General features: G+C 37.0%; 1 protein-coding gene across 1 annotated transcript in view; it reads left to right on the top strand.

Annotated features, from left to right (window-relative positions):
* ANKRD7 (ankyrin repeat domain 7) overlaps positions 1–24,626 on the top strand; it is a 1,180,453-nt gene that overhangs the window by 53,416 nt on the left and 1,102,411 nt on the right. Inside the window, exon 9 of the mRNA XM_010343808.3 lies at positions 7,479–7,613. The gene's annotated coding sequence lies outside the window, so the exon portion shown is untranslated. The remainder of the gene's footprint in view (positions 1–7,478; positions 7,614–24,626) is intronic.

Here is a 24,626-nt window from a genome sequence, read left to right as displayed (position 1 = left end):
AGAAAGTTTATAAATTAAGTATAAGATTAATAAGTATGGTTACTTCATTCTTTTGGGGGCTGCTGTAATTTTGCTGTAGATTTTTAAAGCAGTATGCAGTATTTCGTATCATTAGGTTGTGGAATGGGTAAATAACATTAAATTCAACAATGTCCTGGTAAGTTGAGCTTATATTCAAACATTTAAAGGATGCATATTGTTAACTAGAGTTTAATATTTATTTTTATTTTTAAGGTAACATTATGTACAATAGAATACCCAAATCTTAAGAAAAATAATTGTAGAGACATTTCCAAACATGAAATCCTAGAGTTGGAAGATACTATTAGAAGTCCACAAGGTCAAATATTCTCACACACTGCAAAAATCTTTCCCATGGGCATGACATTCCTGGAATTACATTTTTTTTATTGCATTTTCGGTTTTGGGGTACATGTGAAGAATATGCAAGATTGTTGCATAGGTATACACGTGGCAGTGTGATTTGCTGCCTTCCTCCCCCTCACCTATATCTGGCATTTCTCCCCATGCCATCCCCCCACCAACTCCCCACCCCCTGCTGTTTCTCCCCTATTTCCCTCCAACAGACCCCAGTGTGTGGCGCTCCCCTCCCTGTGTCCATGTGTTCTCATTGTTCAACACCTGCCTATGAGTGAGAACATGTGGTGTTTGATTTTCTGCTCCTGTGTCAGTTTGCTGAGAATGATGGCTTCCAGGTTCATCCATGTCCCTACAAAGGACATGAACTCATTGTTTCTGATGGCTGCGTAATATTCCATGGTGTATATGTGCCACATTTTCCTTGTCCAGTCTATCATCGATGGGCATTTGGGATGGTTCCAGGTCTTTTGTAAACTGTGCTGCAGTGAACATTCGTGTGCATGTGTCCTTATAGTAGAACGATTTATAATCCTTTGGATATGAGAAATACTGAGGAATGATGAAGAATCTGTAGTTATCAAAGGGCTAGTATTCTCTCCTAGGTAAAAATCTTTACAATTCTGTTGCTCAATTGTTAGTATCTTCATTTTATAGAATAGAAAAACCACAGCTGAGGAAGGCAAAGTAACTTGCATATAAAATTACAGATGGAAGGTAGTTGAGTTGGTACTTAAACCTAAGTTATGCTAAGTTTATGACCAAATCCCCATCATCTTTAAAATGTCATACTGAAAAATTTTTAAATCACATAAAAATCACGTTTTCTGTAAGTGCCTTTTTAATCTCATTATTTTTGAAAAAAAATTTCAGACATTAAGATTTGAAAGAATTTATATATATCTTCTACCTAGGCTCTTCTATTCTATATATTGCGTTATCACATACCTACCCATCTGTACAGCCCTGTATCCATCCATCAGTCCTTTCTATTAATGCGTTTCAAAGTAAGTTGCAAACATCAGTATTTCCCCTCAAATACTTTAAAATGTCTAAGAGCACATATTAATTAGACTTTCTTTCCTTTTTTTTTTTTTTTTTTTTTTTTGGAGACGGAGTTTTACCCAGGCTGGAGTGCAATGGTGCGATCTCGGCTCACTGCAACCTCCGCCTCCTGGGTTCAGGCAATTCTCCTGCCTCAACCTCCTGAGTAGTTGGGATTACAGGCAGGTGCCACCATGCCCAGCTAATGTCTTGTATTTTTAGTAGAGACGGGGTTTCACCATGTTGACCAGGATGGTCTCGATCTCTTGACCTCGTGATCCACCCACCTCGGCCTCCCACAGTGCTGGGATTACAGGCTTGAGCCACCGCGCCCAGCCTAATTAGACTTTCATATTTACATTTATATATTTTAAGGTAAGATTTATATAAAATGAAATGTCCAAATCCTAAGTATACTATGAGGTGAGTACACATGAATACATGTAATTATGTAACTCAAAACCCTATCAAGATACAGATCATTGCTCAGAAAGATTCCTACATACGCTTTCCCATTCAGTCCCCCTCCTCCACCAAGATTCTTTTGTTTCTTTTCTGGCTGGATTAGTTTTACTTTTTCTAGGATTTTATATAAATTGAATCATGTGGTATTTACTCTTTTAGTTAAAACTACTTTCACTCAGCAGACTGCTTCGAGATTCATCAGTGCTGTTGTCTGTGTTAATACTTATTTTCTTTTTCTTGTTGAATAGTTTTGCACTCTAGAACCTACCACATTTTATCTATTCTCCTATTAAGACCTGAGAAGTTTCTAGTTTTCAGGTATAATGAATAAACTGCTATAAACATATTTGTTCAAATCTATTTTGTTTTTTAAAAAAGAAACTGTTTTAAGCTTTTTACATTCCTGTCAATCATATATGGGAGTTTCAGTAGCTCTACATTCTCACCATTATTTATTATTGTCTATATATTTTTAATTTTAGCCATTCTTAATTTTTTTTCTTGTAGGGTTTTTTTTTCTTTATTATTTGTAGGGGCTTCTAATAATGGTTCTACTTGTATTTCCCTGATGACCAATGATAGTAACCACTTTTTCATGTGCTTATTGGCCATTTACATGTTTTCTTCTATGAGCTGTCTATTCATATATTTTATCTTTTTATGTATTTACTTTGATTATTGTGTTATGAGAATTCTTTGTGTATCCTAGATAGTAGCCTTTTGTCATATTTTCATTTTGAAAATAAGTTCTTCTAATTTGAAGTTTATTTATTTATTTATTTATTTATTTGCTTTTCTTCGACTTTTAAGTTCCAGGATATAAGTGCAGGATGTGTAAGTTTGTTACACAGGTAAATGTGTGCCATGGTGGTTTGCTGCACAGATCAACCCATCACCTAGGTATTAAGCCCAGCCTCCCTTAGATATTCTTCCTCAGGCTCTCCCTTCCTCTGCAGCCCCCTACAGGCCCCAGTATGTGTTGTTCCCTCACCATGTTTCCATTTGTTCTCACTGTTTAGCTCCCACTTGTAAGTGAGAACATTCAATGTTTGGTTTTCCATTCCTGTGCTAGTCTGCTGAGGGTAACGGCCTCCAGCTCCATCCATGTTCCTGCAAAGGACATGATATCATTCCTTTTTATGAATGCATGGTATTCCATGATGTATATGTCCCACATTTTCTTTAACTGGTTTATCACTGATGGACATTTGGGTTGATTCCACGTCTTTGCTATTAGGAACAGTGCTGCAGTGAACATACGCATTCTGATTTTAGAAAGCCCTTTTTGGGGGAGTGAGTACTAGGAAATGTTGTTATAATATTTACTGCTCTAATTCTACCTTATATTCCTGGCATTCTGGTGTGGGGAAAAAAGCCCCCTACTTTCTCTTCTCAATATCTTCAAAAATATTGGTTAAGAGCATATCATTTGGAGTACATCACAGTTTATACTATTCTTTGCAATTTAATTAATCGATTGACATTTACACATGTGGATACATTTCTACTTATTTTTATGTTAGAAATATCATTATGTTTCCTTCAAACTTCCTTATAGAAATAATGAACTCCATCATTAAGAGATTAATTACTTCGGTATGGGAATATAATTTTAAACCCAGATTAATGAAACATATCTTCTTTTAATACGGATGTTTGTACCTGAAGCATCATTAGTAATCTTTGCATCAGTGAAACAACCAGAGTTGTGACTTAGCAAGCACTTCTTTGGGACGTGAGATCAATTTAAACAACATCCATCTCTTAAATACAAGTTGTCTGTACTGGTAGAAATGGGAAAAAAAGCATAATAATTATTTTAATTATAAAATATTGGTTACAACCTATTTTTCTTAATTTAAAATGTGTTAGTAACTCACAGAAAGATATGGTAAAATATTTCCCAAGTAGAAAGTGTCTGAAACTATTTCTGCATGTATTGACTGTCCATTAGAAAGTAGCTTCTGCCTAATCTTTTCTCACCTTGGAAGGCTAAGAGTGACGGCCCCATAATTTGTCATGTTTAGTACTGTCCAGTTAAATCATGCTTTTTCTTCCCAAATTACCAAGTTATACATTAGCATCTCTAAGACATGATAACCATTCTTCGGTACTGCACACAAGAAGTTAACACATAGTATTCCATCATTAGACTATTGCATTCATATTGCTAAGAGGAAATAATTATCACTTATCTTCTTTGCTACTTTTCAATTAACACCTTCTTCCTTTTTCTAAATAAAAAGTTTGGCCATAAGGAACTTCACTTCCTGACTCAAAAGAAGGTCAGCTAGGAAGAGCCCTTATTTATCTCTGAATTAGTTGATAATTTAGTGGAAAGAAATAATATAAATAAAAATCCTTGAATTTGAGAATATGCACCAGGGAAATAACACTGAAGTCAGATGAAACAAGCTGAATAAGAGAAGTTAGTATAAGATACAAAGCTATAAATGTGTTGATGGAAGACCAAAGACTTAAAAAAAAAAAGAATTATTTGTGTGGATATCAATCCTAAATTGTTCAAATAGTAATATTGATTCTAATGTGAACTTTATGTAATAGTGATAATTATGAGCATTTGTTTTTCAATTGGAATGACTTTTGGTAATTAAACATAATTGCAAATAGCAAGGATATTTTATTTAATTAAAAATGCACAAAATATTTAGTTCAGGGGTCTCCAATCCCCAGGCCCGGACTTTTAGTGGTCTGTGGCCTGTTAGGAACCTGGATGCACAGCAGGAGGTGAGTGGTAGGAAAAGCCAACATTAAGGCCTGAGCTCTGTCTCCTGTCAGATCAGCAGTGGCATTAGATTCTCATAGGGGCACAAACCCTATTGTGAACTGCACATGCATGTGAGGGATCTAGGTTGTGAGCGCCTTATAGGAATCTAATGATCTGAGATGGAACAGTTTCATCCATTCCCCATGCAACTCCCACCCCCTCTGTGGAAATATTGTCTTCCACAGAACCACTCCCTGGTGCCAAAAAGGTTGGGTACTGCTGGTTTAGCTGGCACAGACAGCAGTGCATCCTCTCTTGGAATCTACTACCAGCTGGACACAACGAGGATTGCTTGATGCCTGTGAGTGAAGTCAAAGTTAATTTCCTTTTAACTTTTATTGTTTTACTCTTTTAAATAAGTGTATATACAGTAGTATTCACTGCTTTTGGTATAGAGTTCTTCAAGTTTTAATGTATGCATAGATTTTTGTAACCACCATCCCAGCTGGATACAGAACAATTGCACCATGCCAAAGAACTCCCTCATATTAACCCTTTTAACCTGACCCTCTCCCTTACCCTTAACTACTGGCAACTACTGATTTATTCTCTGTTCCAATCTTTTTGTTTGTTTGCATTCTTCTATAATGTCATGTTATGGAATCATATGGTATCGAACCTTTCGGGAACTTACTTCTTTTATGAGGAAAATGTCTTTGGGGTTCAAGTTGTGTTCTAGAATTAATTCATTTTTATTATTGAGTAAAATTCCTTTGCATAGATGTACCTGTTTATTCATTAACCCACTAAAGCATATTTGAGGTATTTCCAGTTGGGGGCAATTATAAATAATGCTGATGTAAACATTCTTGTCCATGTTGAAATTAAAAATATTTGTTCTGAAAAGAACGGTTAAAAGAATGCAAAGGTAAGTTGCAGACAAGGAAAAATACTTGCAAGTTACCTTGTATCCAGAATATAGAAAGTTGATTCTTGAATTGTAGTAGAAAGTGTTTACCTGAAACAAGAAAGAGAATGTTAGGAAAGAGAATGAAACAAGAGATTGATAATTTTCTAAAGTGTTTACCTGAAACAAGAAAGAGAATGTTAGGAAAGAGAATGAAACAAGAAAGAGAATGATAATTTTCTAAAGCCAGACAAAATTACATTTTGTTCTGAAATGAAGCAATAATAAGAACACTATAACATGGCTAGAACAATAATGTAAAATACTATGGATGCTGAAAAGATGCGTAAATATGGGCAGGCTAGATTATATTCATGAAAAAATAGGAGTAAGATATTTGATGTAAAATTTTAGCAGGGGAAGAAAGAGGTCATTGCCTTTATAGGGCTACTGCACACATTTAAAATATAAGAGCATCTGAGCATGAGCTCTGGCATTTGGAGTGCTTTAGATGTGGAAAACCAGGTCACAGCAGTGATCAACCGAAATGCCATTATTCATAAAATATATGGAAAAGAGGGACATGTGGTTTCCTGCTTGTCTTAAGGCTGAACATATTAATAGAGACCAGAGAAGGGAATGGAAATTTGAAAAAGAATTAAATCATAAATCACTTTGAACTCATATGGGTAGTTGATGTTAAAGGCTTTGGGAAACAAGCATAAAATAATCTGTAGAGAGGGCAGTGAAAGAGAATGCATTTATGAAGGAGGTGGAATAAAAGGACAACTACATGGTAAAAAAGAAAAATGCACAAGTGGCAGATTGTGGCTGTGAGTATTTTGAGAGATGACAATGCCATTTCTGAGTGCTGTCCCAAGGACAAAGATATGTAACATACTAAAGGATAGTAGCAGCTGTACACATAGAAATAAAGAACTTACATGGCTTTCAGAAGGAACTGTCTTTGAGAAATTTAACGCTGATTATCACATTTATTTTCCAGATGTTTTCTGAAATTAAACTATGTTCAGCCCCTGCACTTTTTATTCTGATAGTTTTTTAGAAAGCACAAGGTGAAGCAGGTATTCCTAAGGAGAAGAGCATTTCTCCTTGTGGGATTGTGTTATAATTAGTGATATCAAATAACTTGTGTGTGAAAAGCAATATGTTGTAAAATAAGACATAGTGAGAGGTGATAGACAATAAAATGTAATAAACAACTATTATATGCTATTATGTGACCTAGTACTTTGTAAACTCCAGAGATCATTTCAATGGTAAAAGATGTCCTATATGCTAGGGCTCAAAGCAAGCAATTGTTTACAATATTCTGTTGCAGATAATCAACTTAAGTTACAGGTCACGTAACTTAAAAAATGTGAGTAGCAAGCTAATTTTTATCTTCTTACCTGTATGTCTGTATTTCTATAATTCTATTTTTGTATATATTTAAAACAGCAAATGAAAAAGAAAAAGACCTTGAGTTAAAAGCTGTTAGGATAAAAAGGAGGCTGGTGGGAAAAAAACATTTATAGTTTAGAAAATCATCAGGTAGATTTGTGTTTGAATCTACACTTTATCACTTGGGCAAGTTACGTTACCTGACAGAGATTATTTTTCATCTGTAAAATCAGGGTGAAAAAATCTATTTCCTAACTTGTTTGAGGAAATAAAATATAGTGTACAGATTCTAGCAGAATGCCTTACATATAGAAGTTTCTTGTAAAATTGCAGATGATATACTCCCTCCTGGATTGGTATAGTATCACTCTTGCTAAACAATTGAAGTCCTGCTTCTTGATCTTATAGACGAAATATTCTAACATTATAGTTTAATTCATTGAACTGTCTTGTAATCTATATGATTATCTCATAGTGTTAAACGTAAATTGATGTTTCTGGCAGATGTGTTTTTTCAAACTACTCATCCTCCACAATGCAACTCTCTTTCAGGGGAAGTACTCACTAAATACCTCACACACCCACCCTACTGAAAAGAGACACAGAAGATGTGGAACTCGGCAAAGGGCATTAGTGTCCAGCAAACATGTCATGGTCACTCATACATCTGAGGCTTTAGTGTTCGTGGTGAGTTTACTGAGAAAGCCTCCCTTCTTTTTTTTTTTTTTTTTTTTTTTTTTGAGTGCCTCATAAAAATATAGAGGCACTTAATCACAGGGTCCTGCAGGGTCACATTTCTTTTTTGTTCTTCAGATTCAACAGTCTTTATCAAACCATCTTCCGGGTTCACTAATTCTTGCCTCTATCATCAATATTCTGCTCTTAATTCCATCCAATGAATTGCTTATTTCATATGTGTGTTATCAATTCTAAAAGATCCATTTGGTTATTTTTTATATTTTCTATTTTCTCCTGAAATTTTCTACTTCTTTAAAAATTATGATTCTGGTTTCCTTTAGGACACTAAGCATACTTGTAATGTTTGCTTTAAAATCCTTGTCTGCTAATTACAACTTGGTTTATCACTGAATGCTATCTGTTGATTAGGGCTGAAGTTGTGTGAGGCAAACAAGACACCTAGAACAAAAATTTTAAGGCTATTCTTATTCTCAGGTTCTGACCCAAGCTTGCAGGACCCTGTAAGTAAATGCCTCAGATTTTATGTTCTAGCTTGCCCAACCCTAGTCCAGGCACCTGCTGTAAAGAGTCTCATATTCTTGTTTCTCCATATATTGAGAAATTTTGGCATATATTAAGGATATTTTATCACATAGACTCCAGTTTGATTGTTCTTCTGAAGTCTGTTGATTTTTTTCTAAGCAAACTATTAACTTGGATGTACTCAAACTGTAAATTTTGTATTTTTTGCTTCAGTTTAAAGTTCAAATCTCCCATTAGTTCTCTTTATCTGGCCTGCTCTGAGTTTGTCCTACTCACGTATGGTTAAGATTCAGCAAGAGATTTCAGTAGTGAAACAGTTTACTCAAACTTTCAGCTCACTCTCTTGCTTTCTCCTTTCTTGGGTTATCACTCACTTTATATCAGCTTTTTTGTTTTGTTTTATTTTTCTCCAAATTCTGTCTTCTGGTTCTCTGGCGCAAAAGGAATATGCATTTTTGTCCAGCTGCCAATTGTTACTTGTCTTTAGTCTAACAGTTACAGCAATAGAAAGTTCACCCTGTGAACTTCCTTCTCTATGTGTTGACTCTCTATGAATGTTCACTGTGCTGTACCTTCAAGTAGTCCCCTTTCTGGTGTTTATAGCTATCTGCAAGAAGGCTGATCAAATAGAAGCTTATTCAGAAACAAATGCTATACCAGCCATTCCTGAAAGGGATATTATCTCCGAATTGATGAAGGAAATAAGGAGATTTGACAAAACTAGTATCTTTCCTTTATCTCATTGCTTTAGAGTTCATAAAACTTCAGTCCTTGAGATGTGCTACAACTTGACAAGAAGAGAAAAAGTAGGTACGAAAGGGGTGGAGTTAAGGTTGGAGAATGTTTTTAATCTTACTGCTTCCTATAGAATAGTCAGGAATTCAAATCATTGTATCCAAGTGTGAATTGCAGTCTGGGTTGAGGATTAGCTGACAGTCTCACAATGGGACTGATTCAAGGCTGTATGATGGTAAAAAGCATCTTAGGAAAAGATAGTGGCTATAGTTAGTTATATGATGATGTTTCAAACCTGGAATCTACCTGATTTTTAATAATGTCATAGGTAGCAAAAGTTGGAATCTAATCCTGTGGAGCTGTCAGGAAGAAGGTAAGTATTAGTCAAATGGACTGGGGTTCAGGCAGTATAGCAGAGTTTGTTGTTTGCTTTGTTTTACAGGGGAAATTGGAGTATAGTCAAATTTTTTAAGACAAAATTATCATAAGAAAAATGGAGAAAAATATCACACTGGTATTCAGGAGAAGACTAAGGATGCTGAGATACATTCCATATGTTGAATAATTTTTATATAGTAGCTTATTTTAACTTTTTGAATAAAATTGTTTGGGGGTTGTCCCTAAGCACACCAGGCTTGGACCAAGAAAATTAGTTTTAAACTTCATCAAAAGAATGGGTCTTTCTTGCCGGGCGCGGTGGCTCAAGCCTGTAATCCCAGCATTTTGGGAGGCCGAGGCGGGTGGATCACGAGGTCAAGAGATCGAGACCATCCTGGTCAACATGGTGAAACCCCGTCTCTACTAAAAATACAAAAAAAAAAAAAAAATAGCTGGGCATGGTGGCACATGCCTGTAATTCCAGCTACTCAGGAGGCTGAGGCAGAAGAATTGCCTGAACCCAGAAGGCGGAGGTTGCGGTGAGCCGAGATCGCGCCATTGCACTCCAGCCTGGGTAACAAGAGCGAAACTCCGTCTCAAAAAAAAAAAAAAAAAAAAAAAAAAAAAAAGAATAGATCTTTCTTAGATTTTGCTGCATCTTTTGAAGGTGCATCAGTTTAGGCTCTGGGTAGACCTCAATTTATTGGTTGTTGGTCTTAAACCCCACAGCTGTGTGGAGCTTGAATGGCAGATTCTGCATTTCCTAAGCTCAATTTTCCCTAGTTGTATCAGATTCACTATGTGTACATTATTCACCTGGACCTGCTTCTTTGTTGCCCTGTAGAGTTGGTTGGCAGCATGAGCAAACATAAAGCTCATGCTGCTTGCTGTGCCATAAGTAATAAACTTTTTAAATCCATTGGATTTAGGGCTGTTTTAGGGCATACTGTGGGACTGATGTTGGCAAGCCTGCCGTGAGAACGCAGGTAGGCAAGTCTCCTAGCAGCTTCCTGGCTGGCCAGAACTATTTGTTAACCATAGATGAGAGGAGCCAGGCTAAGATTCAGGGCTGTTTTGAGATCTTCCCTGGGTCTAAGTTTGTATACTTGGTGTATACAATTATTATGTAACTGAAAAAAAAAAATCCTTTTGAAGTAGCTGTCTCCTTACTGGCCAAATTTGTGAAAAGTGTTGCAAGTCAGCCCAACAGAAGTCCTTGCGCTGCTGCTTAGGAATTGCTTAACTGCTTGACAGACCAAAGGAAAACTGCAAAATATTACTATTGTGCCCTGTTCTATCTCCCCTAAGTCTATTGTAATAAGAGTTCTTTGACAAATCATGGGAAATTGAATAGTGTAAACATTCCATGAGGTACTCAAATATAAAGAAATTGTTAATTCTCACTTGTTATCCATATTTAGACAACTAGGTTGATTCATTAGCTCTAAGTTCGGCATACTTACAAATGAATGTTTTTCTGTTCTTAGTCATCTCCTACTCCATTGTGAAACAAAATTGGTTTCTGTTACTTAAATCCTATTCTTAAAGTAGATATAGATTTCCCAGATCCGAGCTTCATGTATTTAGAGAAGAAAATGTGTTGTCACACATTTGACAACTTTTCTAATACCATATGATTTGTTATGTTGTGTTATATTTTATTAGGTGAGGTAGCACATAAGAAATGAAACTGCCATATTGACATATACCCAAAGAAGACTGTTTAGGAAATTGAAAACAGATTCTCATACATCTAGAAATCATGGTCTGTGGTTGAAATAATTCAATTTCTAATGAAGGATTTTAAATGAGTTGGATTTGTCTTTTAAAGGTTGGGAAAAAAAAGGGGAGCATACACTGATTTTCCTAACAGAGCTTTAATAGTGACAGAAAATAGATTCAAATTCCTTCCCTTGCTAAAGATTTTAATACAGATAAAAATATAGTATAAAAGTTACTATGTTGACAGAAATAGCAAAATTAATATTCACATTAAAACAAAGATTTACTTAAAGTAAACCATACCAAGTAACTCTGTTTCTTTGAATACAAGAGAAGTATGTTGGCATGTTTTATTGTATTTTGCCAGTGTTTACTGGAAAAAACTATGGATTTGATATGGTTTGGCTGTGTCCCCACCCAAATCTCATCTTGAATTGTAGCTCCCATAATTCTCACATGTTGGAGGAGAGACTTGGTGGGAGGTGATTGAAAGATGGGGTTGAATCTCTCCTGTGCTATTTTTGTGATAATGAATACATCTCATGAGATTTGATGGTTTTGTAATAGGGTTTTCTCCTGGACATGCTCTGTTGCATGCCACCATGCTCCTCATTCGCCTTCCACTGTGATTGTGAGCTCTTCCCATCCATGTAGAACTGTGAGTCAGTTACACCTTTTTCATTTATAAATTACCCAGTCTTGGGTATGTCTTTATTAGCAATGTGAGAACAGATTAATACAGTATTAAAATTTAGAAACAAAAAATAACACATGAAGCAAATAGAGACAACTAAAAATTGAATATAATAATATATGTATTGGATAAGAAGGAAGACTACATGGAGATTCATTGTAAAATAACATACATTAAAAAGCAGAAATAAGGTAAATCATTATTTATGGTGAATAGCTGCCAAAATAACATGAACATAGAGAGTAGCTGTCAAATTAGTTGTTACCAGACTGTAGAGCCTTCTCTATATTATTTGTAGGTAAGTGATGTAACTCTACAAATTGCAGTAAATATAAATTGTACTAAATTTCCTTAGGGAAGGGAGCAAGCAATTATCTTCACATTTGAAGAAAATCTTCAGTTCAAGTAATTTTGTTTATCTCTGCATGTTTAATATACTGGGGACCTCACAAGATAGCCAGGTGGCTGAAAATAGTAGGATAATAATGCAAAAAAGTCTGTATATATACCTCACAGCTATTTCTATTACACATTACGTTAGGATTTTAGTCCATTGATCGTTCTTGTCAATTTTTTTTTCTCTTTTTTTTTTATTGCATTTTAGGTTTTGGGGTACATGTGATGAACATGCAAGATTGTTGCATAGGTACACACATGGCAGTGTGCTTTGCTTCCTTCCGTCCCCTCACCTGTATCTGTCATTTCTCCCCATGCTATCTCTTCCCACATCCCCACCCCCCGCCCCTCCCCCATTTCCCCCCAACGGATCCCAGTGTGTAGTGCTCCCCTCCCTGTGTCCATGTGTTCTCATTGTTCAACACCTGCCTATGAGCGAGAATATACGGTGTTTGATTTTCTGCTCTTGTGTCAGTTTGCTGAGAATAATGGTTTCCAGGTTCATCCATGTCCCTACAAAGGACGTGAACTCATCGTTTTTGATGGCTGCATGATATTCCATGGTGTATATGTACCACATTTTCCCTATCCAGTCTATCATCGTTGGGCATTTGGGTTGGTTCCAGGTCTTTGCTCTTGTAAACAGTGCTGCAATGAACATTCGTGTGCATGTGTCCTTGTAGTAGAATGATTTATAATCCTTTGGATATATACCCAGTAATGGGATTGCTGGGTCAAATGGGATTTCTATTTTTAGGTCCTTGAGGAATCGCCACACTGTCTTCCACAATGGTTGAATTAATTTACATTCCCACCAACAGTGTAAAAGTGTTCCTATTTCTCCACATCCTCTCCAGCATCTGTTGTTTCCCGATTTTTTAATGATCGCCATTCTAACTGGTGTGAGATGGTATCTCAATGTGGTTTTGATTTGCATTTCTCTGATGACCAGTGATGATGAGCATTTTTTCATATGTTTGTTGGCCTCCTGTATGTCTTCTTTTGTAAAGTATCTGTTCATATCCTTTGCCCATTTTTGAATGGGCTTGTTTGTTTTTTTCTTGTAGATCTGCTTTAGTTCTTTGTAAATTCTGGATATCAGCCCCTTGTCAGATTGGTAGACTGCAAAAATTTTTTCCCATTCTATTGGTTGCCGATTCACTCTACTGACTGTTTCTTTTGCCGTGCAGAAGCTGTGGAGTTTGATTAGGTCCCATTTGTCTATTTTGGCTTTTGTTGCCATTGCTTTTGGCGTTTTGGTCATGAAGTCCTTGCCTACACCTATGTCCTGAATGGTTTTGCCTAGATTTTCTTCTAAGGTTTTTATGGTATTAGGTCTGATGTTTAAGTCTTTAATCCATCTGGAGTTAATTTTGGTGTAAGGTGTCAGGAAGGGGTCCTGTTTCTGCTTTCTGCACATGGCTAGCCAGTTTTCCCAACACCATTTATTAAACAGGGAATCCTTTCCCCATTGCTTGTTTTTGTCAGGTTTGTTGAAGATCAGATGGTTGTGGGTATGTTGTATTTCCTCTGAGGCCTCTGTTCTGTTCCATTGGTCTATATCTCTGTTTTGGTACCAGTACCATGCTGTTTTGATTACTGTAGCCTTGTAGTATAGTTTGAAGTCCGGTAGTGTGATGCCTCCTGCTTTGTTCTTTTTGCTTGGAATTGACTTGGCTATGCGGGCTCTCTTTTGGTTCCATATGAAGTTTAAGGTGTTTTTTTCCAGTTCTGTGAAGAAGGTCATTGGTAGCTTGATGGGAATAGAGTTGAATCTGTAAATTACTTTGGGCAGTATGGCCATTTTCACGATGTTGATTCTTCCTAACTCAAAACCTAGCAGAAGACAGGAAATAACTAAGATCAGAGCAGAACTGAAGGAAATAGAGACACAAAAAACTCTTCAAAAAATCAATAAATCCAGGAGCTGGTTTTTTGAAAAGATCAACAAAATAGACCACTAGCCAGATTAATAAAAAAGAAAAGAGAGAATAACCAAATTGATGCAATAAAAAACGATAAAGGTGATATCACCACAGATTCCACAGAAATCCAAACCATCATCAGAGATTATTACAAACAACTCTATGCACATAAACTAGTAAACCTGGAAGAAATGGATAAATTCCTGGACACCTGCAACCTCCCAAGCCTAAACCTGGAAGAAGCCGAAACCCTGAATAGACCAATAACATGGTCTGAAGTCGAGACAGCAATAAAGAGCCTACCACCCAAAAAAAGCCCAGGTCCAGATGGGTTCACAGCTGAATTCTACCAGACATACAAGGAGGAGCTGATACCATTCCTTCTGAAACTATTCCAGACAATCCAAAAAGAGGGAATCCTTCCCAAATCATTTTACGAGACAAACATCATACTGATACCAAAACCCGGCAGAGACTCAACAAGAAAAGAAAATTTCAGGCCAATATCCATGATGAACATAGATGCAAAAATCTTCAATAAAATACTGGCAAACCAATTGCAACAGCATATCAAAAAGCTCATCCACCATGATAAGTAGGATTCATCCCGGGGATGCAAGGCTGGTTCAACATACGCAAGTCCATAAACGTAATTCACCACATAAACAGAACCAAAGACAAAAACCACATGATTATCTCGATTGATGCAGAGAAGGCTTTTGACAAAATTCAACAACCCTTTATGCTAAAAACCCTCAATAAACTAGGTATTGATGGAACGTATCTCAAAACAATAAAAGCTATTTACGACAAACCAACAGCCAATATCATACTGAATGGGCAAAAACTGGAAGCATTCCCTTTGAAATCTGGCACTAGACAAGGATGCCCTCTCTCACCACTCCTATTCAATATAGTACTGGAAGTTCTAGCCAGAACAATCAGGCAAGAAAAAGAAATAAAGGGTATCCAAATTGGAAAGGAGGAAATCAAATTGTCTCTATTTGCAGATGACATGATTGTATATCTGCAAGACCCCATCATCTCAGCCCAAAATCTCCTGAAACTGATAAACAACTTCAGCAAAGTCTCAGGATACAAAATCAACGTGCAAAAATCACAAGCATTCCTATACACCAGTAATAGACTTCAAGAGAGCCAAATCAAGAACGAACTGCCATTCACAATTGCTACAAAGAGAATAAAGTACCTAGGAATACAACTAACAAGGAATGTAAAGGACCTCTTCAAGGAGAACTACAAGCCATTGCTCAACGAAATAAGAGAGGATACAAACAGATGGAGAAACATTCCATGTTCATGGTTAGGAAGAATATTTTTTTTAAAGAAAGTGTTTCTTTTTGAAATCTTTAGCTGCTCTGTTTTTAATTTGAACTCAAGTAAGCATTCAACTCACTGTATGCCTATTTACAGATCTCAAAATATTCAGTAGCTTTATTACTTATTCCTGAGGAACAAGACAGTTTATATTAATAATGAGAAAATTTTCCCTTCTACTGCAAATATATTTTATAAATACATGCATGATTCAACATATTTTTGAGTAAATCTTCCATTATTAAATTTTATACATGAAGGTCTTTAATGCCCTTCTTAGCTCCATTAAGGAGGCTATTTCTAATACAGAATCTAATATTATACCTGAAGGAACTAAAAAAAGGACGAACTAAGTCCATAGTTATTAGAGGAAAGAAAATAAAAAAAATTAGAGCAAAAACAAATACAATTGATATGGTTTGCCTGTGTCCCTACCCAGATCTCATCTTGAATTGTATTCCCCCTAATCCCCACATGTTGTGGGAGGAACCCATTAGGAGGTAATGGAATCATGGGGGCAGTTTCCCCCATGCTGTTCTTGTGTTAGTGAGTTCTCACAAGACCTGGTGGTGTGTAAGTGTCTGGCATTTACCCTGCTTTTACTCATTCTCTCTCCTGTTACCCTCTGCCATGATTATAAGTTTTCTGAGGCCTCACCAGCCATGTGAAACTATGAGTCAATTAAACTTCTTTTGTTTATAAATTACCTAGTCTTGGGTATTTCTTCACAGAACTGTGAGAACAGACTAATACAGTAAACTAGTACTGAGGAAGTGGGGAACTGCTATAAAGATACCTGAAAATGGCCATGTGAGGTGGCTCATGCTTGTAATCCCAGCACTTTGGGAGGCTGAGGCAGGTGAATCATGAGGGCAGGAGTTCAAGATCAGGTGGCCAACATGGTGAAACCCCATCTCTACCAAAAATACAAAAAAATTAGCTGGATGCAGTGTTGCATGCCTATAATCCCAGGTACTCAGGAAGCTGAGGCAGGAGAATTGCTGAAGGCAGGAGGCACAGGTTGCAGTGAGCTGAGATTAGGCCACTGCATTCCAGCCTGGATGAAAGAGCAAGACTCTGTCTCAGGAAAAAAAACAAAAACAAAAACCTGAAAATGTGGAGGCAACTTTGGAACTGGGTAATAGGAAGAGGTTGGAACTTCCTAGAGACTTGAAGGGCTCAGAAGATAGGAAGATGTGGAAAAGATTGGAACTTCTTAGAGACTTGTTGAGTGGCTTTGACTAAAATGCTATGGGCAATGAAGTCCAGGTTGAAGTGGTCTCAGATGGAGATGAGGAACTTGTTGGGAACTGGAGTAAAGGTCATTCTTGTTATGCTTTAACAAAGAAACTGGTGGCATTTTTCCTCCTGCAGTAGAGATCAGTGGAACATTGAAACTGAGAGAGATGATTTAGAGTATGTGGTAGAATAAATTTCTAAGCAGTAAAACATTCCAGAGAAAGCAGAGAATAAAAGAGGTGAAAATTTGCAGCCTGATGATGAGATAGAAAAGAAAAACCCACTTTCTGGGGAGAAATTCAAGCTCACTGCAGAAATTTGCATAAGTAATAAAGAACCAAATGTTAATTATCAAGAAAATGAGGAAAATGTCTCCAGGACACGTCAGAGACTTCACAGCAACCGCTTCTATTACAGGCCTGGAGGCCTATGAGGGAAAAATGGTTTTGTGGGCCAGGCCCAGGCCCCCCATGCTCTATGCAGCCTCAGGACATGGTGCCTTGCTTCTCAGCTGCTTCAACTAAAACAGTGGTTAAAAGGGGCCAAGGTACAGCTCAAGCTGCTGTTTCAGAGGGTGCAAGCCCTAAGCCTTGGCAGCTTCCACATGGTGTTGGGTCTGTGGGTGGTCAGAAGAAAAGGATTGAGGTTTGGGAACCTCTGCCTAGATTTCAGAGGATGTATGGAAATACCTGGATGTCCAGACAGAAGGGGTGGAGCACTCATGGAGAACCTCTACTAGTGCGGTTAGGAAGGGAAATGTGGGGTTGGAGCCCCCACACAGAGTCCCCACTGGGCCACTGCCTAGTAGAGCTATGAGAAGAGGGCCACCTGTCCTCCAGATCCCAGAATGGTATATCCACCAACAGCTTGTACCATGCATCTGAAAAAGCCACAGACACTCAATGCCAGCTCATGAAAGCAGCCAGAAGGGGGCCTCTTCCCTGAAAAGGCACAGAGGTGGAGCTGTCAAAGGCTATGGGAAGCTGCCTCTTGCATCAGCATGATCTGGATATGAGACATGGAGTCAAAGGAGATCATTTCAGAGCTCTAAGATTTGATGGCCCTGCTGGATTTCAAACTTGCATGGGGCCTTTAGCCTCTTTGTTCTGACCAATTTCTCCCATTTCGAATGTGTGTATTTATCCAATGCCTGTACCCCCATTGTATATAGAAAGTAAGTAACTTGCTTTTGATTTTACAGGATTATAGGCAGAAGGGACTTGCCTTGTCTCTGATGAAACTTTGGACTTGGATTTTTCTGGAATGAGTTAGGACTTTGGGGCACTGTTGGAAAGACATGAATGTATTTTAAAATGTGAGGACATAGGATTTGGGAGTAGCCAGGGAAGAATGATATGGTTTGGCTGTGTCTCTACCCAAATCTTATCTTGAATTGTCATCTCCATAATCCCCACGTGGGAGGGACTCAGTAGGAGATAATTGAATCATGGGGGCTTTTCCCCCATGCTGTTCTCATGATAGCGAGTGAGTTCTTATGAGTTGAGCTTATTTTATAAGCATCTCACATTTCCTCTGCTTGCACTATTCTCTCTCCTGCTACCCTGTGAAGAGGGGCCTTCTGCCATGACTGTAAGTTTCCTGAGGCCTTTCCAGCCATGTAGAACCGTGAGTCAATTAAACTTCTTTATAAATTATCCAATCTTGGGTAGTTCTTCATAGGAGCATGAGAACGTACTAATACATAAATAAAAACTACAGAAATGATAAGAGTATCAAAAAATTAAGATTTGATTAAAAAAATAAAATTGTCAAATCTTTAGCTAAACTAAGAAAAAAATGACTCACAAATAAAATGAAAAAGAAGTGAAAAAAAGAGATATGAGTGTTACAACAGAAATAGAAGTGGCCATAAACTAATATTATGAACAACTAAGTGACCTCAAATTTGATAACCCAGAAGAAATGGCTAAATTTCTAGACAAATACAACCCACACAAATTGAATCATGAAGGCATGGAAAATCTGAACAAATCAATAATAAGTTAGGAGATTAAATCAGTAATCAAAAATTTTCCAACAAAGAAAAGCCTTGGACCTAAAGGGCTCACTGCTAAATTCTACCAATGTTTAAAAACCTAACACCAATCCTTCTCAAATTCCTTCAAAAAGTAGAGTTGAAAGAATACTTCAACACTCATTTTGCAAGGCCAGCATTACCCTGATACCAAAACCAGACCATGACGCTACAAGAAAAGAAAATTATAGGCCAATATGCCTGATGAACCTAAATGCAAAAATATTAAACAGAATATTAAACAGAATGAATAATTGAGTAGTTGTTGGCCAATGGATACAATGTTTTGGTTAAGCAGGGGTATTAAGCTTTGTAATACATTGGAGAGCAAGGTGACTAAAGTAAATAACCATATATTGTGTATTTCAAAATAACTGAATAAATTTCAAATATCTCACCACAAAATATGATAAGTGAGGTGATGGATATATTGATAAGCTTGATTTAGTCATGTCACATTGCATAATATATAAAACATAACATTGTACACCCTAAATGTATATAATCATGATCAAATAAACAATATTAATAAAAATAATATATATGGTAGAGATTTTACCACTGTCTGTTAGTATATTAGCTTTTACTTTACTAGATAATAATTTTTCTTGGATAAACATGTTATGTATGTTTGCAATTCTGAGGATTTACAAAGTCAAAGCCTTATTCACGATAGTTATATCTCTAGGTAGAAAATTCACACATTATGAATACCCCTTGTTTTCATGTAATTTATCTAACTTTATCATCACAATAGTTCTGAAATGGGTATTGTTTTCATACCCAAAAGAAAACAAAACCCAGACTCAGAGTAGAAAAGTGAAGGTACTTTTAGCAAGCTAGTGTCAGAGATTGGATTCAAGGTCACACATTCTGATTTTAAATAAAATGCTTTTTTCATGATTTCAAAGTATGCCAAAATAAATTGGGGGAAATAAATTGTTGTGGTTGTTGCAAGCTACTCATCTTTTTTTTTTTTTTTTTTTTTTTGAGACGGAGTTTCGCTCTTGTTACCCAGGCTGGAGTGCAATGGCGCGATCTCGGCTCACCGCAACCTCCGCCTCCTGGGTTCAGGCAATTCTCCTGCCTCAGCCTCCTGAGGAGCTGGGATTACAGGCACGTGCCACCATGCCCAGCTAATTTTTTGTATTTTTAGTAGAGACGGGGTTTCACCATGTTGACCAGGATGGTCTCGATCTCTTGACCTCGTGATCCACCCGCCTCGGCCTCCCAAAGTGCTGGGATTACAGGCTTGAGCCACCGTGCCCGGCGCTACTCATCTTTAGAGGAACAGTGATTAAATATTTCAGGGACAAGAGTGCTTCTTCCTTCATTGCCTTTGAGAGAATAGAACTATAAGGAAAACTTACTTTCACAGCCAAGTAAATATTTTATGTGAGAAATTGTTTTCAGTTTGTGCAGTGCAGATCAAGGCCAACAGGGCCAAATGAGGCTCCTGAGAAAAGAATGAAAGAGAATGCAATAAAATATGACAAGGTAAAATGCTAGACCTTCAGATGACCATGGAGAGTGTCGCCATCCAGGAAGGCAAGAGATTGAGCTATTCTAGCTAATTGTATTATAAAATAAGCATCTTTTCCTAACCATGATGGTCATCCTGACATACCAGACTAGAATTCCTCATTTTGGGGAATACTTACAATATGGAAATGACAGATTTGCACTTTTTTTTCCTCTATAAATTTGCAACATAACTGGACACATATATCTCAGTGAATTCAGAGGGAATGTGGTTTTCTATCAAGTGAACTTTGTGACATAATCCCACAATATATCTCAGCAATGAATAAAAATCATTGTAGATGCACCTACATGTCTCAGAGCTTATGAGAAAACAGGACTTTTGGGGCCATTGGGTGGTGTGTAAATTACACATATGAAGTTCCTTCAGTTCTCTAGTTCGGGGACCTTCCCCTTACTTTCCAGGCAACAGGCACAGTCTGTGTCAGGCAGGGTCCCATTTGAAACCTCTCTGCTTACATAGGTTTATGGCTCTAATGGATCTATCGATTCCCTTCTGAAAAGGAACTGAAAAGCTGGTGAAAGCTAGTATCACTTTCAGTCTTTCAGTCTTTTAAATGACTTTTAGGTCAATGCTAATAAATTTTGAATCCATAGTTTTAGTTCAACCACATAATTATTCTTATTTTGTTTATCATGTTAAGCCTTAGCATAAAATGCTACTCTCATCAATCTAGACCCTTAAGAAAAAAATCACCTGACAACTTGAATTATCATTTCTTTTTTAAATATTATAAGAAGAATCTTGTTCTCGGAAAGTACTAAACAAGCCCCAAATCCCAAATCTTTTGTTCAGATATTTTTAAGATGTATGCAGGAAGGTAAAAAAACAGAGTTATATGTTTAAACCTGTGTCTTGGCTGGGCACGGTAGCTCATGCCTGTAAACCTGTTACTTTAGGCCAGGAGTTAGAGACTGACATGGCGAGAACTCATCTCTACAAAGTGAAACAAACAAAAAAATTAGTGGAATGTTGTGGCACTCGGCTGTGGTCCCAGCTACTCAGGAGGCTGAGGTGGGAAGACCACTTGAGTCCAGAGGGTCAAGGTTGCAGTGAGCTGTGTAGTGCCACTGCACTATAGCCTGGGTGATACTGTGAGACCCTGTCTTAAAAAATAAAGAAATGCATAAAAAGTAAACTTATTTCTTACTCTAATTCCATACTACTCTATAGATAATTTTATTTGTTACAAATTATGCTATAGATATAGATCATAGAAAACATAGAGAAACATGGTGAAGTGAAAAATATAGCACAGTAGATTTAGATAACTCTGGACTCATTTCTGTTTCTTCTTGACTATGTAACCTTGAACAAGTCCTTTAATCTGTGTCTTGTCTGTAAATGGTGATGATAATATTTGCCTCCAACACATTATTGACTGATTCAGTTGTACTTTCCGTGTTTTTAAAAACAGTATGTTGGGGACCTATTGCACTACTTATATAACTCCTTGTGTTGATCAGTACCACTGCCAGGTAATATGATGATTTATATTAAGTAGTGAGAGGTATTTTAGTTGAAAATATGCTCAATATGTCAGGGTTTTTTTGTGATCTTTCATAATAAAAGTTGAATATCCATGGTGAAGACTGGAACAGAGCTTCTCAACTTCATCCTGGAAAGAACTCACCAGGGAATTGTGTTCTGTTCTAAAAAACTCAACTCAGGAGGTTATTTAATCAAATTGAAGAGTGCATATGGCTAGGCAGTGTGTTTTTAGGCCACCCTCTGGCAATAGCCACGATAGAATTGAAGATATTTTGCTTGGAGAATGAATTAGGGACTTGTTATCTGTGATCATTTGCAAGAAGGTAATGTGTGGCAAGGTTTGGAGTAGTTTTGTGAAGCTCTGGAGGACAGGAGTAGGATGAATAGGTGGATGACAACACAAAATAATTTCTAACAATTATACCTGATTTCAAAATGGATTGAGGTTATAAATATCTCAACACTATAGGTGTTGTATCTGCGTCTAGACAGACACTTTGGAGATTTGTAATAACAAATTAGCTTAGGCTGGGCATGGTGGCTCATGCTTGTAATTCCAGCAATTTGGGAGGCTGAGGCAGGTGGATCAAGGCCAGCCTGGGCAACATGGCAAAACCCTGTCTCTGCCAAAAATACAAAAATTATCAGGGTGTGGTGGCATACGCCGGTAGTCCCAGCTACTTAGGAGGCTGAGGTGGGAGGATTAATTGAGCCTAGGAGGTCTAGGCTGCATTGAGCTGTGATCACACCATTGCACTCCAGCCTGGGTGACAATGAGACCCTGTCTCAAAAAAGAAAAGAGAAAAAAGAGAATTGGCTTAAGTTATATCTTAACAATCAAGGTCACTTTTCACATAAATATTTTGTAAATTTATCATTTTCATTACCATTTTTATTAGTACATTAATAAATCATTACAATAAAATATTTTAAAGTTTTGTCTATTTTTTCAAAGTATATTTAGAGAAAACATCAGCTGAAAATCAAATACATTCATATCACTATATTGTTCAAATTCATCACATTTTTTCAGACCCATATTCTTTAATTAATTAATTTATTTATTTATTTATTTATTTGAGATGGAGTCTTGCTCTGTCACCAGGCTGGAGTGCAGTGGCACAATCTTGGCTCACTGCAACCTCCGCTTCCTGGGTTCAAGCGATTCTTCTGCCTCAGCCTCCCAAGTAGCTGGAACCATAGGTGTGTGCGACCACGCCTGGCTAATTTTTTTGTATTTTTAGTAGAGACAGGGTTTCACCATGTTGGCCAGGATGGTCCATATTCTTGAGATACATATGACCTACTGGTAAATGAACTTGTGTTTTTTGCTTTTTTTTAAATGGTTTCTGTGAGTTGTAAGAACATTGTTTCATCTTTGATATTATCTTATTTTGCAGTTATTTTAAGAATAAGGAATCGGAGGTATCTTAAATATTTTCCAGGCTTATGATTTATGATGTTCTTATTCCTCCTTCTAACATTTTTAACTAGTGGCTGTCTATTACCACTTCCAAAGGTAGGAACTCCCCAGTTCTTAAGACAACTCTGGCATCTTTAAATAGGTCTAGGTCTGTAAATATGACTTTAAATAGTTTTAGAAAATCCTTTATGTTAATCTGAATTCTTTCTTCCCAACACTTGTTTCAGTTCTCCCTATTGGCACCACCAGCATGAGGCTAACCCTTCCTTTCCATAGATGGATCTTTGTACATTTAAAGGTAGTCACCCTGCTATCTCACCTGGAGTCATTTTTTGGGGGGATTTCTGCTGCAAAATGAGTGTCATTGTTACTTTGGCAACTTTCCTCTGAGTAATCCTGCTTTATACATCCACTCTAAAGTATATTGTTTAGAACTGGACATAAACCTAATATAACCATGGTCTGGCTATAGAGAGCAAAATAGGACTGCCTCCTCTCTTGTTCTATTTTCTGTATTTCTATTAATGCAGCCTAAGCTTTTAATAACTTTATGTAGTAACTGGAACTTGTACCTGACTCCTTCATTCAAGCAGTATTTATTGAATGCCTACTATGTACTAGAGTCTCTTTTATGCAAATGAAATCATCAGCCAAACAAAAGTACTTACATATTAGGGAATTGTATACAATGAAAACTCTTTACTCTTTCATAAGGTCTGTCATTAAATCATAGTCTCCACCTTGAAATTATGCGTTAACATTTATCTAAGTGAAGGATTTTACATTTTTCTAATTAAATTTCATCTTGAAAATATATGGTATATTATTTTAACATTCAGAGATTTTATGGAATCATGATCCGATTCTCTAATGCATTTCCAATGACTTGGCTATGTGAAAAAAAAATAATAAAGTTTGTAATTTATTCTCAGTAGGAATAAAAACATTGAAGGGGGAAAGACTGAAGACTGAGCTATGTGACATGTGACTAGAAAACTCCATAATGACACATAGCACAATGTTTAGTACCTTTTGGTATGAATACTTAACTATATATTTCTCCACTTGATTGTTCCTACATATAACTTATATCTCTGTCTTTTTTTCTATGTGTGATAATGCCAGAAAAGTCTTTGTTAAATGCCTTGCTGAGACTTGTTTGCCAAATTTTGAGATAACTTTGTGCAAAGCATGATTGATGCTCTGTGCTTTTTGTGGCTCAGAGTTGGTGGATAAAAAGAAAAAAGGAGAGGAAATGGCTTTGTTTCTTATCTTTAGAGCTGAACATAAGAAGACCTGACTATAATCATTGACTTCTCCACAGAACAAGGCCAGACATCCCTATTGTTCAAGGTACTAACAGGCTCGGTTTTAATGCAGCTACAGCTGCTGTCTAATACTAAATTTGGTAAGTGGACCACAGTGAGTGAGCTGAAAGTCAAGCAGTGGTCAGTTCCTGGGAGCCAGGGGAATGGTCAGTGGGCACTCTGATTCTCTCTATGGCTCTCTAACCTGAGAGGAGGGATAGTGCAAATGAAGAATATAAGTGGGGCCTGTGTT

Source organism: Saimiri boliviensis, chromosome 10 (genome assembly GCF_048565385.1).
Source record: "Saimiri boliviensis isolate mSaiBol1 chromosome 10, mSaiBol1.pri, whole genome shotgun sequence".
Classification (NCBI taxonomy): domain Eukaryota; kingdom Metazoa; phylum Chordata; class Mammalia; order Primates; family Cebidae; genus Saimiri; species Saimiri boliviensis.
This window is presented reverse-complemented; position numbering and strand designations above follow the sequence as displayed.